At 25.2% G+C, this 16,942-nt stretch overlaps 1 protein-coding gene across 1 annotated transcript in view; it reads left to right on the forward strand.

Annotated features, from left to right (window-relative positions):
- Window positions 1–15,536: 15,536 nt before the first annotated feature.
- Window positions 15,537–16,942, forward strand: part of LOC117178948 (interferon-inducible double-stranded RNA-dependent protein kinase activator A-like) — a 27,951-nt gene continuing 26,545 nt past the window's right edge. Inside the window, exon 1 of the mRNA XM_033370527.1 lies at window positions 15,537–15,693. The gene's annotated coding sequence lies outside the window, so the exon portion shown is untranslated. The remainder of the gene's footprint in view (window positions 15,694–16,942) is intronic.

The raw sequence follows: 16,942 nt of genomic DNA on the forward strand, positions 1-16,942 counted from the left end.
ATTTTAATATAATTATTGTTATTTTAAATTCGAAAAATAATTCTAAAAACTTTCAACATAAAAAAATTGGTTTAATAACAATATTTTATTATGGTATTTTTAATAGATAAATAAAATTTCAAAAAGAAACAATTTTTTATTTTGTTTAAATTTGAAAATCTTATTGTGCCCGGAATTTTAATTTTCGTAACTTTTCAGTCTTCGCATTCCCGAGTTGTAAAATTCATGAATAATAAAATTCCCAAATAGTTTATATAAATACTTAATTAGAAAATTCCCGGCAGTTTATAATATTACCGAATTTGAAACTTTCCCTATACAGAAATTTGCCGAATTATAAAATATCCGAACTATAATATTCCCTAATTTAAATAATTAAAAATTTTATATTTATAAAATTATATAAATTATTAAAATTATATTAAAATTAAATTTTTATTGATAAAAAAGTTGAATTGTTTGCATACGGAAATTTTCTAGATCGGATATTTTATAATTCGACAATTTTCTATCGGGGATTTTATTATTAAGGAATTTTCAAATTCAGTAAGATTATAAATTGCCTAGAAATTTCAAATTCGATAATATTATAAAATTTCTGGAATTTTCAAATTCGGTAATATTATAAACTTTTCGGAAATTTTCCAATTCAGGATTACTGAAAAATCCTGAATAATAATATTCGGGAATAATAAAATTCCTGAATTACAAAATTCTGGATTTAGAAAATTCTTGAATAATAAAATTTCGTATTTATAAAATTCCCGAAAAGTTTCTAATATGATCGAAATGGAAAATTCCCGAATTATAAACTTTCCGACAGGAAATTACAGAATTATAAAATCTTCTAAATAGAAAATTCCTGTATTTAAACAATTTATTTTTTTATCAATTTAATTTATTTATTAAAGATAGATTAAAAAAATATTTCTATAAAAAAATATTTCTAATGTTTAAATTTTCTAAAAACAATGTTAGAATTTAACATAAATATAATTGAAAGCAATGTATTTCTGGATAAAATTGTTATCAAAGTATTGTGATTTTAAGATAAAACAATAATTTTAGAAACTTTAATATTTTTCAGTCGTCCCATTATTATTCAAGAATTTTCGAATCCGGGAATTTGATTATTCGGAAATTTTATTATTTGGTAATCTTATTCTTCTGGCATTCTCCAATTGTGAAATTTTGGGGGGCTGGAAATATTATTTTTCAGGATTTCTTCACTCATCCTTGTTTTCATACCTGAAAAAGACATTTCTAACGATCAGGGAAAATGAGGGAATTTCGAAATTGTGATTTTATAGCAACCCTGCATTTCAAAAACTGGTTTCAATCTTCAGCATGGTTGATCAGTTTTCGAAATGACAAATAAAACACCACATGGAGCAGTATAAAAAAAATATTACCTCTTCTTTATTTTTTACAATCAACCTAATTAATAAACTCTAAAATCTTCATCATTTTATCTGCGTTCACACTATTAAAATGATCACTTGGCAGTCAACCCAAAAATCGAATTCGGCCTTTTCTTTTATTTCAGTTTCGTATTTTACCACCGAATTCTCAAGTATCTTTTTGGAAGTACTTTATTGAAGCTACCGAAAGATCGAAAAAATTGCTTCAAGGTCTATGTTTTTTACATCACTAAGTCCTTCACTCGTATTTCCTTCCTGAACATTCATATTTTCAAAAAACTTCATATCCAAGCGTGGAAAAGAAAAAAACTGCGATTGAAACAACTATTTAAAAAAGCGTCCTCATTCAGAAATTACAGTTATTCTCCCCCTTTCGAACAATTTCTTCTATTTAAAAGATAGTTCCTCTATTTTTCACACTTATATACTCTGTTAAAGCTTCGTTAAAAAAAATAAATCTTTGAAAAAATGTATATGTACCAGCCAAAATCCGATTTTTTTATTTTCTAAATCCTTGCAGCGGAAAATTCTTTCTTGTGACGCGAAAGTTATTCTATATTTATTCAGATTAAAAAAATATATAGTTAGAGGTCGCTAAAGTTTGATGGCTGATATGCAACTTGAGTTGACTTAATAATGTTTATTTTTTAACAGTTTTAAATTTGTCTACAAAAATCTTAAGATTAAGAGAAATTGCATTGGAATTAAAACTGTAACACCGAAACGTTGGTAGATTTTTGTAAATGCTTTTCTACAATTAAAAAAATTAAAACTAATTTCTTTTATTAGAAAAAAAATTGAATGATGTTGATAGATCAACGAATTTTGTGATGGATTTCAGTTTTAAGGGTCATATTTACTTATAAATAAAAAAAAATAAAACTAATGGAAAAAGGATTTCATGTACTATAAGACATAAGCTATGATTAAAATAATTAATTTAAAACAGAACATTAATAAAATATGCTGCGCGGGCACATTCCAATATTATTATATTATTAATATTGAAATATTGTAAATACTATAACTTCAATCGAAAACTCTGATTTAAACTTAAAGGAATTACAACCATAAATTGTAACTGCATTTTTTTCAATTTGATTTTAAAGAAGGGTCTCAAAATAATTTGCAAATCTTATTAAAATCTACTAAACATAACGTTTTAAACTTATGGATCTCTTAAAAAATCAAAATTGCATATTGTTGAATATGATCCAACTTTTGGAACTTTTGTTTAATTACAAAATTTCATGATAATAGTTTAGAAAAACATACACTTTACATCTAGTAGAAATTTGAATTGATATTTCTGAACCTATTGAAAAATTTGTTTGACCTTTTTTAGAAAATTTTCAAAATGTTGAAAAGCATATAACTTTTTGGTGTTTTATCGAATTTAAAAATGTAATTAGTATAATTTGCAATTCTTTTTGACGCGCATCAGAAAATTTGACAAAAATTTCTAAAACTCATAAAAAATTTGTATTCAAATATTGAAAAAGCTCAAATTTTTTAAATTTTTGTCTGATCGAAAAATGTAACTGACATAGCTTCTAAATATAGTTGATATCTAGTGATGAATTGAAATGAAAGTTTTTAATTTTGTAGAAAAATATATATATTTTATTTTTCTGCAAATTTTCGAAAATTTCGAAAGTATATAACTTTTCTAATTTTGATCGAAATAAAAAATTTTATTTGAATAATTTGCAAGCCTTCTGCCCATCTATAAGAAACTTTGTCAAAAAATTTCAAATTTCAAAAAAAAATTTTTTTCAAATTTTGAAAATGCTCTAAATTTTTTATTTTGGTTGGAAATATCTGCTTAACAAACTTAGCCTTTATTTTTGGAACTATAAGAAGTGTATCAAAGGCTGACTTGATTGCATAAATCCTTCAAAAGTTAGCGTAGCTAATACATTCAGGTAACCACACATGCATACATACAGACAGACAGACTGACAGCCACCGATAAAATTTTTATGATTTTTGGATTCCGTGAGTGCGGAAACGTAAAGACCCGTTAAAAACCAGAGATCGAAAATTTGGACGATTACATTACACTCTCATGAATGAGAATGTAAAAATTAAAATAGTTTTTAAATCAATTAAATCGCTCAAGTTTGGGAGATTGTAAGGAATTAAATTGTTGATATTAAACAATTCGTATAAATAAATTCAAATACCTACAAGAATCGTTGGTAACCGTTTTTACAATCCTTTTTCAATACAAAAATGTCAGTTATTGAGAAAAGTCAAACAGATTTTTTTTTATTTAAGACTTTTATAATCAAAACTCCAACAAAAACGTTGATTTTCAAGCAAATAGTTCATTTTTTTTTTAAATTTCAAGCCAAAAAAATAAAAACACGTCTACGGATAAGTTTAATTTTAACTAAAGAGAATGAATTTTTAACAAAATGATAAAATGGAATTCTCAACAAAAAATATAATAGTTGATATTTCAACCAAAACAGATTTTAACTTTAAATGAAAAACATTTGAATTAAACAAAATAGAGGAATTTTCAACAAAATAGTTGATTATTCAACTAAAAAAAATTTTTCAGTAAAAACAGAAACAAAATTTCAACCAAATTTTTGAAATTTTATGACGAAATTATGAATTATTTATAAAATAGTTTAATTTCACCCAAACAGGATGAATTTTGAACAATATTATTGATTTCCTAACAAAATTATTAAATTTTCAACCAATTAATAAAATTTTCAATCATAAAAAGTGAAATTTCAACAAAAAATGTAATAGTTGATATTTAAAAAAATTTTAATTAAATAGTTGAATTTTCTTCTGAAATAGAAGCATTTTTAACGAAATAGTTACATTCTCAACCAGAAATGAAATTGTTTATTTTGTAACAAAATTAATACATTTTTAAACAATAAATAAAATTTTTAACAATAGAAGATGAATTATTGGATATTTGTTCATATTAAAAAAAAATAGTTTATTTTATCCAAAAAATAGGAATTTGTAACATAGCAAAAAAGATTTATCAGTCAAGAGAGAAAGAATTTTCAACCAAATTGTTGAAGTTTCAATTAAATAGTTGAATTTTAAACAGAATAGTTACATTTTGAAACAAAGAGGTGAATTTTTAACTAAAGTAATGAATCTTTAATAACAAAAAATAATTTTCAAGCCAAAAAGATCAATTTTTTACAAAAAAGATGAATTTCAACCAAAAATGTTTAATTTTTAACAAAATTGTTAATTTTTTAACAGAATGAATAATTTTCCAAACAATTAATAAAAATTTTAATTATAAGAGATTAATTCTTAACAAAAAATGTAAAAGTTGAAATTTCAATCAGAAAATGTATTTTGAGTCAAGAATGGTCGAATTCATAAAAAAAGAGAACTTTCGAAAAAAATAGATGATTTCTCGGCCCAAAAAGATTTTATAGTCAAGAAGAAAAATACTACCAAACAGTTGAATTTTCAACTCAAATTAAAACATGTCAATTTTTTACGTTAAAATCCTTTTACCAGAAACTTACAGTTTCATGCGCTTTCGATTTTCAAAGGTGCATTTTAAAATTCTTCCAATGAAAAATGTAAACTTAAAAATAAAGATCAAAATGAATAATTTGTAAAGTAAAAGATTTTAGAATTACGCATTGAAATCGAAAGTTATTTTATGTTTGTATAATAATTTCAAAAAAAAAGAGAAAGGATAGAAAGATTATTTTAAATCGCATTATATCATCATGCGATATGAAATGTGTGATAATTAAAATTATCTCATAGACTTTTCTTTTAAAAATAAAAAAAAAATTGGGTCAATAAAAAAAATCCACCTCATAAAATTCCTACTCCAGTGGCTACACAGTTGCTGATTTTTTGGCACAAAGATCACCCATTAAACCGAAATATGTTTATTACACGGCGTGTCTACCGTGCCTAGAAAACCTGGATTTGTCAAGATATTTTTATATACCTAGAAAATCCGGGAAATACCAGGGAATTTTTATCTGTCAGGGAATTTTGTTGAGATCGTACATTTTTTTTTTCTAATTGCAATATTAAATTGAATAATGATTCTTCATTTGTAAAAGCTGACTTACATTAATGAATTGAATATTTTGTTGAAAATTATTTTTTTGTTGTTGTTTGAAATCAATTTTTTTAAACTCAAAATTCAACTATTCTGTTTTTGATTAAAAATTAATCGGTTTTATTTGAAAATTCAAGTATCTGGTTCAAAATTCATGCGTTTCATTGAAAATTCGTTTTTTTGGCTGAATTTAATTATTTTTTATTACAAATTTTAATATTTTTTGTTTGAAATATCAACTAATACATTTTTTATTCCGGATTCATCTTTTTTGAATTAAGATTGAATTAGTTTGTTGATAATTTCTCTTTAGTTATAAATTAATTTGTTTTTGTTAAAGATTCAGCATTTAAATTGAAAATTCATCTCCTTCGTTAAAAATGAGTTATTTTATTGAAAATTCGTTTTTTCTTTAACTGAAAATTAACTTTTTCACTGAGAATTGAACTATTCCAGTGGCCAGTACTAACTATTTTGTTGAAAATTTGTTTTTTGTTTTCTTTATTGTAGAAAATTATTTTATTTACTGGAAATATAACTAATAAATATTTGGTTGAAAAGTTATCTTTTTAGTTGAAAATGATTACTTTTTTGGTAGAACTTAATCTTCTGGAATCAAAATTAATCTTTTTGTTGGAAATTTAATGATTCTAGTTAAAGACTTATTATTTTGGTTGAAGAATCATTGTTTTAGTTTCATATTGAACTATTATAGTTAAAAATTCGTCATTTTAGTGAAATACTCCTCGCTTTGAATGCAAAAGACAAAATATATTTTTTTGTTGAAAAATTGTCTTTGTTGTAGAAAATTCATCTTTTTGGTTAAAAATAAAACCGTTTAGTTCAGAATTGAACTTTTTTTCAAAAATGTATTTTCTGTTTAAAATCCATCTATTTCAGGTGAAGATGCATCATTTTAGTTGGAAATTCATTAGTTTGGTTGAAAATTCAACTATCTAGTTGAAAACTGGTATATTTTAGTTAAGAATTCAACTTTTTTGTTAAAAATTTATATTTTTTTTTGGAAAATCGTCTTCCTTGGTAGAAAATTATTTTTCCTGTTTAAAAATTAATCTTCTTGTTTGAGAATTCTTTTTTTGCTTGAAAATTCAAGTAATGCAATTAAATATTCATAATTTTAGTTGAGTATTGGTCTTTTTGGATGAAAATCAAGATATTTGATCAAAAGTTAAATTAAATTTGTTTTAAAAAAAGATCAGTTTTATTTTTGGTGGAAAAATAATTTTTTTAACTGAAAATTTCGCTATTCCATTTTCTGTTGAGAACTTATATTTTTTAGTTGAAAATTCAGCTGTTTGTTGAAAATTCATCTTGTTTGGTTGAAAATCCGACTGTTTGATTGAGAATTAATGCATTTTTTAGAAATCTTTTCGGCAAAAAATTCATCTTTACGGTGAAAAATTCGACTATTTGGTTAAAAATTCATCAATCTGAAAATCCAAATTTCAATGGAAAAATTAGAAATTTTAATCGGTTTAAATTGAATCAAATATAGTACCCATATTATTTTACCTAAATATGAACCGAATTTTAAGTATAAGCAGATAAAATAAAAATTTGTTTGAATTATTATTCAGATTTGTGGACATTAGAGACAAATTTAAGAAATAATTAAATATATGTTTAGTATTATTTAATTAATTTAACGTGTTAAAATATTAACAAATATCTTGTAATATTAATTAAATTTCTAGAAACCAAAAAAAAATCTGCCCCTTTCGCGGGCACATTCTCATCGCACGCTACGCGCGCAGCTCGCTTCGCTCGCAAGTTTGAACGCGCCTAGGGCGTGCGACGGTTGAATCTCGCGCTTCGCGCTTGATATTAGGTTACCTCGCGCTTCGCGCTCGGATATTTATTCTTTGCATTTGGAATGCTTGAAAAAAACTTTATCAAAAAGATCTCTTTTAGATGGCAGTATTTATATACGTCTTCATGTTCTGAATTTTCTACTTAATTATGTATTGTCAAAGATAAGTTTCTCAAAGCTCTGTAGACTTTAAGGGACACATTCTCATCGTGACACTCGCGCTGCGCGCTCAATTTTCGACCGTAATTTGTAAAATCTTTTTTTTTTTCTCGTAACTTTCGTCGTTTTTCCACACATTTTTTTTATTATTTTTTTTCAATGTTATTTTTCACGAATAAAACAAATGTACGCGTCATATCAAGAAGTGAGCCTTCAAGAAATTGTAGATCTTTTGTAGGATAACAATTTTTATTAATTCACCTTTTTTCGTATCCTACATAGTTTGTCCACAAAATGGAATTTTTTATTTTTCATTATTTTTTGTGCAATAAAAAATTAAATTTTTGATTTTTGAAGAAAATCCAAAAATTTTCTATGATGTTCTTGCAGAGCTTTCAAAAATAAATGTTTTTCTTCTCTTGACTTTTTTTTATATCGTGCGTTTTTTGGCTTCAAATTTTGATTTACGGTTGATTTAAAAATTTTTGAAAGAGCTATATCTCTGAGAAATTTCATTTTATCGAAAAAAGTCATAAGGATAAATTGTTTGTCCTTTTTAGTATTATAAATATCCGTACATAGAATTTTCAAATTCAGAAAAAGTGGTCTCAAACATTTTCAAAATACGCTCACTTTTTGAATTTTTATCAAAAATAGCTGGTTCACGAACTCGTCCTTTCTTTTAGGACCTAAAATAAGTGTGCCAAAGATGGATTTGATTTACTCATTTTTTCGAGAGTTATCGTGTTTACGTAAAAAAAGATTTTTTCTATAAAATAGTTAAATGTTAAGTTACAGAAAAAATTTTTTAATATATAACAAAAAAATTGTTGACTACGATGCTGCATTAACCAAAGAGTTAAATTTGTAACTTAAAAAGATTCACTTTCAATGTAAAATTTTATAGTTGATATTTCAACAAACTAGATTTTAAATAAAAATAAAAAACTCGAGAATATTTATGTTTAACAAAAAAGATAATTCACAGCCAATCAATTCTATTTTCAACAAAATAGTTAAAATTTCAGTTAAGAGAATTAATTTCCAAAATATACACCAATTTTTGGTCAAACAGCTTTTGTTGAATTTTTTTCGTAGCTTGTGTTGTTTGTCCAAACATTTAATTGCTTATTATTATTGTTTTTTATGAATAAAACTAAAATTGCGTATCCTATCAAAAAGTGAGTAATAATAATAAGTTTGTAAATCTTTTTTTGGGAGCACAATTTTGATTCGTGCATCTTTATTCATATGTATCATACATAGTTTGAGCACAACATTATTTTTTTATTGTTCCTTATTTTTTGTGCAATAAAAATTTGAATTTTCGATTGTTCAATTATATTCAAAAAGTTGTTATGAAAATGTTGTAGGCCTTTCAAAAAGCAACATTTTCTCTCTACTTTTTTCAAACCGTTTGTTTGATTAAAAATTTTAATTATCGATTGATTTTTTAAGTTTTGTAAATGCTATAACTCAGATAATTTTTTATCTTAAAAAAGCTTTAGATGTACTACCAACAGTCATACATAGAATTTTTGAATCTAAAAAGAATTCTCAAATTTGTTTAAAAAGCTCTGACTTTTTGAATTACTATCCTAAATGGCTTTTTAACGAATTCGTTCTTTCTTCTATTACCAAAAAAATTGTGCAAAAGTTGGATTTGATCCGTTCATTTTTTTCTCGAGATTTTGTTTTGCGTTGTATATTGGCTTAAGTTATTAATTTTCGATGTTCCGCATACTGCTTTCGAGAAATATAAAGAAAATGACTAGTCCTATTGAAAAATGGTTAAGTGAAAATTTGTAGGATTTTTCAAAATCTAATATTTCTTGTTAACACTTTTTCGTATTTTGCGTCATTTGGTTCGACATCTAAATTTTGTAGTGTCAAATTTAGGATAATTCTAATACTTTATCAATCATAAATGATAAGAATGTAATAAATTATGATAAATTTGCATCACTTTTTTAGACGAACAATTTTTGTCTATCAATTCGTTTTCGTACCTTTCGTCGTTTTCCATAAATTTTTCATTTTTATTTTTAATGTCATTTTTATGATTAAAACCAAAACTACGCGTCTTATCAAAAAGTAATTCATAACAAATTTTTAGATATGTTTTAGGCTACAATTTTAGTTGAATTACTTTTGTTCTTAACTTGAGGGGGTTTTCCACAAATTTTTTATTTATTTGATGTTTTTATTTTCAATGTTATTTTTCACGAATAAAACCAAAAGAATGCCTCTAATCAAGAAGTGATTATTAATTAATTTGTTTATTTTTTTGGGGGTTAAATTTTCGTCAATTCATCTTTTTTCGCATTATGCATAGTTTTACCACAAAATAGAATTTTTTGATTTTTCATTATTTTTTGGCCAATCAAAATTTGAATTTTGGATTTTCTAAGAAAATCCAAAAATTTGGCATGACAGTCTTATAGGGATTTTAAAAAGCAATATTTTTCTTCTCTTGACATTTTTTCATATCTTGCATTGTTTGGTTTAAAATTTTGAATGTCGGTTTTACAAAATGTTGAAAATGCTTCATGTCTGCCTTTCTTTTAGGACCTTAAAAAAGTGTGCTAAAGATGGATTTGATCCGTTCATTTTGTCGAGAGTTATCGTTTGTACTGATAGCCGGACGGACAGACGCCATCGTAAAAACCTTATTGTTGGATTCAGGTGGTCTCGAAACGTGGAGATCCGTTTAAAACCTGTGATGTCAAATTTCCAACAATTCTAATACTTTCTCAATCATAAATGATGAGAATGTAAAAAACATTATTTACAAAAATTCGCGAAAAATTATACCTGGAAAAAGCCTGGAATTGTCAGAGAATTTTATTTCAGCATTTGAGTAAACACTCTGTATTATTGTACGTAACTTCTTTCAGATATCGTATGAACGTCCATGACCCTCTTTGCTCATAATCATAAGACACATAAACATTTCCGAACTTTTTCCTCGAAACTCTGACTTGACATGCTTCTCAAATGTAAAAATTATCAGTACTGATAAACGTTCTTTCTGCCACCTTCCTCCAATTACAAAAACCTTTGATCATTAAGACATCAAAGGGATAAAAATGCGTTTAAAAACTTTTTTTAATCCAATAAAAATCTGCCCCTCCAATCAATTGAGTCACGTATTTAATAGTTTGTAGAGCGCCAGTAACATCGTGATGATATATACTGGTTTTGGTTCTGTTCTCCACGCAGATATTATCACTCCACAAAGTGAGATCTTTGATAATTTTTTCACAATTTTTTACCTCTTTCGTCAAATATCGATATAAGCAAGAACTCACTTCCGTGAATGCACATAAGGGTGGTCCAAAAATTCATTTCAAAAAATTTTTGCACTTTAGACTCTAGAGGGCAAGACACCCCCCCCCCCCTCAGTTTCCATTTCCGAAAAAAGAAAATCCGTAATTTTTCTTTTCGAAATTCGAATATTAACACGTTCCACCGGGCACTTCAAAATCAGATTTAATTAACATGGGGAAATTTGGAATTTTCGAAAAATTTAACTCATGTTCCAGGGTTTCATCGAAACGTGCCAATTTTTTTAGAGATTTAAGAGGAGTGTCTACGAAATAAAACCATACTAATAACTTTCATTTCCAACCCACATCTACCCTCCCCCCAGCGTCCCAAATATTACCCAAAAATTAAAAAAAAACTCCTTTTTTACGTATTATTGTTACTTTTTAGCATTTTTCCTCGTCTTTTTCATACAAATAATTACTAATCGACAATTTCAATATTTAGCATGGCTTTTTAAACAATTTTCAGTTGTTTAAACAAATGTAAATTATTTATTCCCTAAAAATGTAAAAAATAATCGTATTATCTGATTGCAATGCAATATTTTGTCATTGTTCGGAGAAGTAATTTTTTTTAAAAACATTATGTAATTATTTAAACAATTATTTATTGTTTTTTTCTTCAAAATTTCTAAAAATTGAGCCAGGCATGTCCACTTTTTTGAAATTGGTATCCTATGCTACTTTTTGTTGAATAATTACATAATTTTGATACATTTCATCTAATGTTTAACGAATTTCTACTTGTATAAACAATTTTCATTTGCTCAAGCAGTTGTTTTTCTATAATTAAAAAACTGAAATAAAATAAAAGACATACAATTATTTACGATCTTAAAAGTATTTTTGGAAAAGTAATTATTTAAACAAATTATATTTTTTTAAACAATTGAAAAGTGGTAAATGTATTCTTTCCATACACTATACAGTCAGAACCATAATTGTATATTTTCTCATTTATTTCATTTTTTTAGCTATGGAAAAAATTTCTTAAGCAAATAAATAGAAATGTATTAAACAAATAGAAATGTATTGAATATTAACAAAAATGTATCAAAATTATGTAATTATTCAACAAAACCTATCATATGATACTAATTTAAAAATAAAGTTGATAATGCTCAATTTTTATAAAATTTAAAATAGACAATAAATCATTATTTAAATAATTACATGTTTTTAGACAAATTTACTACTCCAAACAGAGATAAAACAATTACATTTCAATCAGAAAATAGATTATTTTTTTACATTTTTTCGGAATACAAAATTGTTTAAATAATTTACATTTGTTTCAAGAATTGGAAATTGTTTAAAAAGTCATGGTAAATATTCAAATTGTCCATTAGTAATTATTCGTAGGAAAAAGATGACGGAAATTGCTAAAAAGTAACCATAATACGTAAAAATGTATTTTTTTATTTTTGGATCATGTTTAAGGCGCTGCGGCGAGGGTAGGTGTGGGCTGAAAATGAAAGTTATTATAGTTTGGTTTTATTTCGTAGACTCTCCTCTTAAATCCCTAAAAAAAACTTGGCACGTTTCGACCAAGAATAGAACAGTATAATTTTCAACAAAAAAAATCGTTTTTTAAACAAAATACATGGATTCTCGAACAAATAGTTAAAATATCAACTGCAAAAGATCAATCTTCAATTCAAAAAATTAATTTTCCACGCAAAAAAAATTCAAACAGAGATGAATTTTCTACCAAAAACAAAATACACGAATTTTCATCGAAATATTTTAAACTTCTAATAAAAAAAGCAAATTTTCAACCAAATACTTGAATTTTAAACTAAATAGGATCGATTTTAAACTGAGAATTCAAGAGTAAAATTTTAAGTTAAAAAAAATTATTTTCAAACAAAGAAAAACGAATTTAAAAAAGCTAGTTAAATTTTCAACCAATAAAATGAACTTCAACTTATAACTTAAATTTTTAACAAAGTATTTTAACTTGCCTTTAATCAAATTTGGTTTAAATTCAACTATTCTAGTTAAATATTCATAATTTTAGTTGAAAACACATTCTTTTTGTTTAGAATTCAACTATTTCCGTTCAAGATTCATCATTTTAGTTAAAAATTCAACAGTTTTGTTGAAATCTAATTTTCTTATAATTAAAAACTTAACTATTCCATTTTTTGTTAAAAATGTATTTTTTTAGTTAAAATTCAAATTCATTTAGTTAAAATTATTTCGTTGAAAATTCATGTATTTTGTTGATAGATCGTCTTTTTTTTGTGGAAAATTAATTTTTTAAATTCGTTTTTCTTTGCTTGAAAATAGCTTTTTTTTTATCTGAAAATTTTACTATTGCATTTTTGTTTATAAATTAATCTTTTTTAGTTAAAAATTCATTTATTTCAATTAAAATTCGTGTTTTTTTAATAGAATATTAAAATTTTTCGTGGAAAATTCATGTATTTTGTTGAAATTAATCCTCTTGTTTGAAAAAAGATACATTTTCTACAAAAAAAGACGATTTTTCAACAAAATACATGAACTTTCAACGAAATATTTTAATATTCTACTAAAAAAAATACAAATTTTTTACCAAATAGTTGATTTGAAAAAAAATTTAACTAAAAATGGAATGGTCAAATTTTTAATTTAAAAAATTAGATTTCAAACAAATTGATGAATTTTCGATTAAAATGATTAATCTTCAACCGGAATAGTTCAATTTTAAATCAAAAAGATTAAATTACAGTTGAAATGATGAATCCTTAAATAGAATAATTACATTTACAACCAAGAAGACAAATTTCTATAAAAAAGACGAATGCTTAACCAAAAAAGTTGATTTTTTAAACAAAAATTGATTAGTTAAATTTTGAGTAAAAAAAAATAATGTTCAACGAAATACATGAATTTCTATCTAAAATGATCGAAAATTTAACTGGAATAGTTGAATTTTCAGTTAAAAAATACATTATTAACCATCAGAAACGAATTTTAAAAAATGGTTACTTTTTTACACAGAATAATGAATTCTCGATTAAAATGACGAATCTTGAACTGGAAAAGTTGAATTTTAAACAAGAAAAAAAAACTCAATTTCGAAATAAATGATGAATCTTTAACTAAAATAATTGAATTCACAACCAAAAAGATTAATTTTCAACAAAGAAGATTAATTTCTACCAAAAAGACGACTTTTCAACTAAAAAGGATAATTATTCAACCAAAAATTGAATAGTTAAATTTTTAGTTTAAAAAATTTGTGTTTAACCTAAGAGATGAATTTTTAACTAAAATGATGGAATATTCAACTAACATAGTTACATTTTCAATTAAAAATTCAATTTTTAACCAAAAGATTAATTTTTCACAAAAGAGTTTAAATTTTAACTAACTAATTAAATTTTTCTTCCAAAAATGATGAATTCTGAAGTGGAATTTTTAACTAAGAATATTTTTTTGGTCAAGAGAGAGAGAAACAGTCGTGAGCAAACTGTTGAATGTTCAACAAAGTACAGGAATTTTAAGCAGATACTTGAATTATCAATTAAAAATGATCAATTTTCTAACAAAAATAGAATAGTTAAATTTTCAGTTAAAAATAATAATTAAAAGAAACGAATTTTCAAAAAAGTAGTTGAATTACGTAATATTTATATTACTAATTGATACAATGTTCACTATGAAAGATGAATCCTCACCAAATATTTTTATTTTAATAAAAATTATTTTTTAAAAACTTCTCGCCAAATAAAAATCTCGAATGGGAGAATTCTCGATTATTATAATTCCCGAATTTTATGTATTTAATTTTATTCTCGGCTAACCTGAAAAATGTATAATTTCAATAATTTGATGTAATTATAATTCACAATTTACGTTAATATTGAATCATACGTATTTTCATTGTCTGATTTCTATAATTAAAAAATGGAGTATTCTATAAAAAAATTGTATTGAACATTTTATTCCAACTTCAAGAAAAAACTACGCCTCCTATCAAAAAAGTATTAACGACAAATTTGTAGCTGTTTTATTCTGTAAAATAAAATAAAAATGGTTTAATCTCTTAGATTCTTTTTTGACACATCTGAAATATTAAAAAATCTCGTCCGATTTTCTCAAGATTCTTAGAAAATGTATGTTTATATAAGTTTAAAAACAAACTGATGATAATTTCAAAATTTGTGTGACTAAAAAAATGTTATGAAAGCATTCAGTGTTACATAAAAAAATTTTTTTATATACTTCTATGCAGTATTTGATCTTTAAAAACCCCTTCTGTATTTAGAAAAAGTCTATTATGTTTTTATACATAATATGAAAATGTTACGTAACTTTGATGAGGGGAGTGGAGGGGGGTCAACCGGAAATGTTAAGGAATGTTACCTGGGGGGGGGGGGGGGGGGGGGGGGGGGGGGTAAACGTTCGAAAATAAAGTTTCGTAATATGTGAACGAATATTGAATTTCTGAGATTTTCTCCCTATATTAAGGAAACTTCTGTAAATAATATGCAATGTTCTCAAATAATATAAGATTTTCTTTAAAATCCATAACAAAATTTTGGAAAAGTAAACCCAATTTTTTTAAAAAGAAAAGGTAATTAATGCGCGCGTAGTATTGACAATGTTCCAGTATTTCAAAATTTCCCGCTTTAATATTTGAAGCTTTGAAACATTTCCAAAATTCCATGAAATTTTTTAAATGTCCAAAGTTTCATTACACTTTACTTACAATCCAAGGCTTTGATGTCAACGTGTGTGATCCGTAAGTGTCGGTGAGAAAGAGAAACACGTGGAAATACGTAGAAACACGATCGCCGAGCAAGATAATAATAAGCTTCTGCAAAAAATCTAACGACTATCGTCTCAGCTGTAACGACTGTCGAGGAATCTCTGCTCTACAAGGTGAGCCGGAAATTCATTTGTGTAATTAGATATTATAAGAGGCCCGAAATTAGTGCAATAATGTACATGCGGAGATGCAATGGCAGGTTTTGTACTTTCGAGGTTATGTCGCTTTTCATTGATGTTTTCGCTTCGCAATTCGCATTGCGGATTACCGGTGTCTGTTAACCGGTATTTCGGATTTTCTATTTAATTTTGATTACATACTTTAATAAAAATGCCCATCAATTAATAAAAGGAGTCGAATCTAGTCTTACAATCAGTAATTATATTCGGAGTTTTCGTTTTGTCTAATCATTCTCTAAACGCATATTTTTGGTTTTATTCGCTTTATTCAATTGTTTGCAATATTGAAATATGTACTTTCGAAAAGTATGTTAAACAATTTAAACTCCTATCAATTATGATGCTCTGCATACATATATAATTATGTCGTATTATATAGGTATATATGTCAATGTTTGTTTATTCTAATATTTGTTTAATGTATTTTTTTAAAGTCTACTTTTTCGACTTTTCTTTCAAGTTTAAATTAATCACCATTTTTGTATTTCGATTACTTTAGAATTATTAATTGGAAATGAAGCATTCAAAATTTGGAAAAGTACAGATTTTTTCAATAAATGGAGTAGTTTATATTAATTAATCTTTAAAGTTTGTAAAGTCTGCTTGCTTGCTTACAATATGGAATTTAAATTTAGAACATTCCATCATTTTCCATTTCTTTTTTAGAAGGAGCACATCATTTTTTTCATCATTAGACAGGAATTTCAGTATGAACATTAGAAATGCCTTATGCTCTAGACCTCTAGAAATCATATATAAATTATGTAGATACCGCCAACTGAGTTAATGATATTGATATTTTTGTAGCATGCAGTGAAAAATGGGAAAATATAGGTAAAATTGACATTCAAACATAAAGGCTATTTGCAATAAGATAGTTTAATTTTAAAACCAAAAAGACCAATTTTAAACAACAAAAAAGTTAATTTGCAACCAAATAGTTCAATTTTTAAACTAAAAAGACGAATCTTCTGCTAAGCAATTTAATTTTCAACGTAAAAGTTATTTTTCAATCAAAAGTTAATTTGGAACAAATCCTTTTAATTTTCTAATAAGCTCTTCAATTTTAAAGCTAAAAAGATAAATTGTGGGTCCGGATGCAATAAGGGCACATAAAATTTTTTCGTGCAAAAACGAAGTCCCCTGGAGGCTTTAGAAAAAATTTTCGAATTTTAATTTTCAA

The sequence above is a fragment of the Belonocnema kinseyi genome, chromosome 8 (genome assembly GCF_010883055.1).
Source record: "Belonocnema kinseyi isolate 2016_QV_RU_SX_M_011 chromosome 8, B_treatae_v1, whole genome shotgun sequence".
Lineage (NCBI taxonomy): Eukaryota > Metazoa > Arthropoda > Insecta > Hymenoptera > Cynipidae > Belonocnema > Belonocnema kinseyi.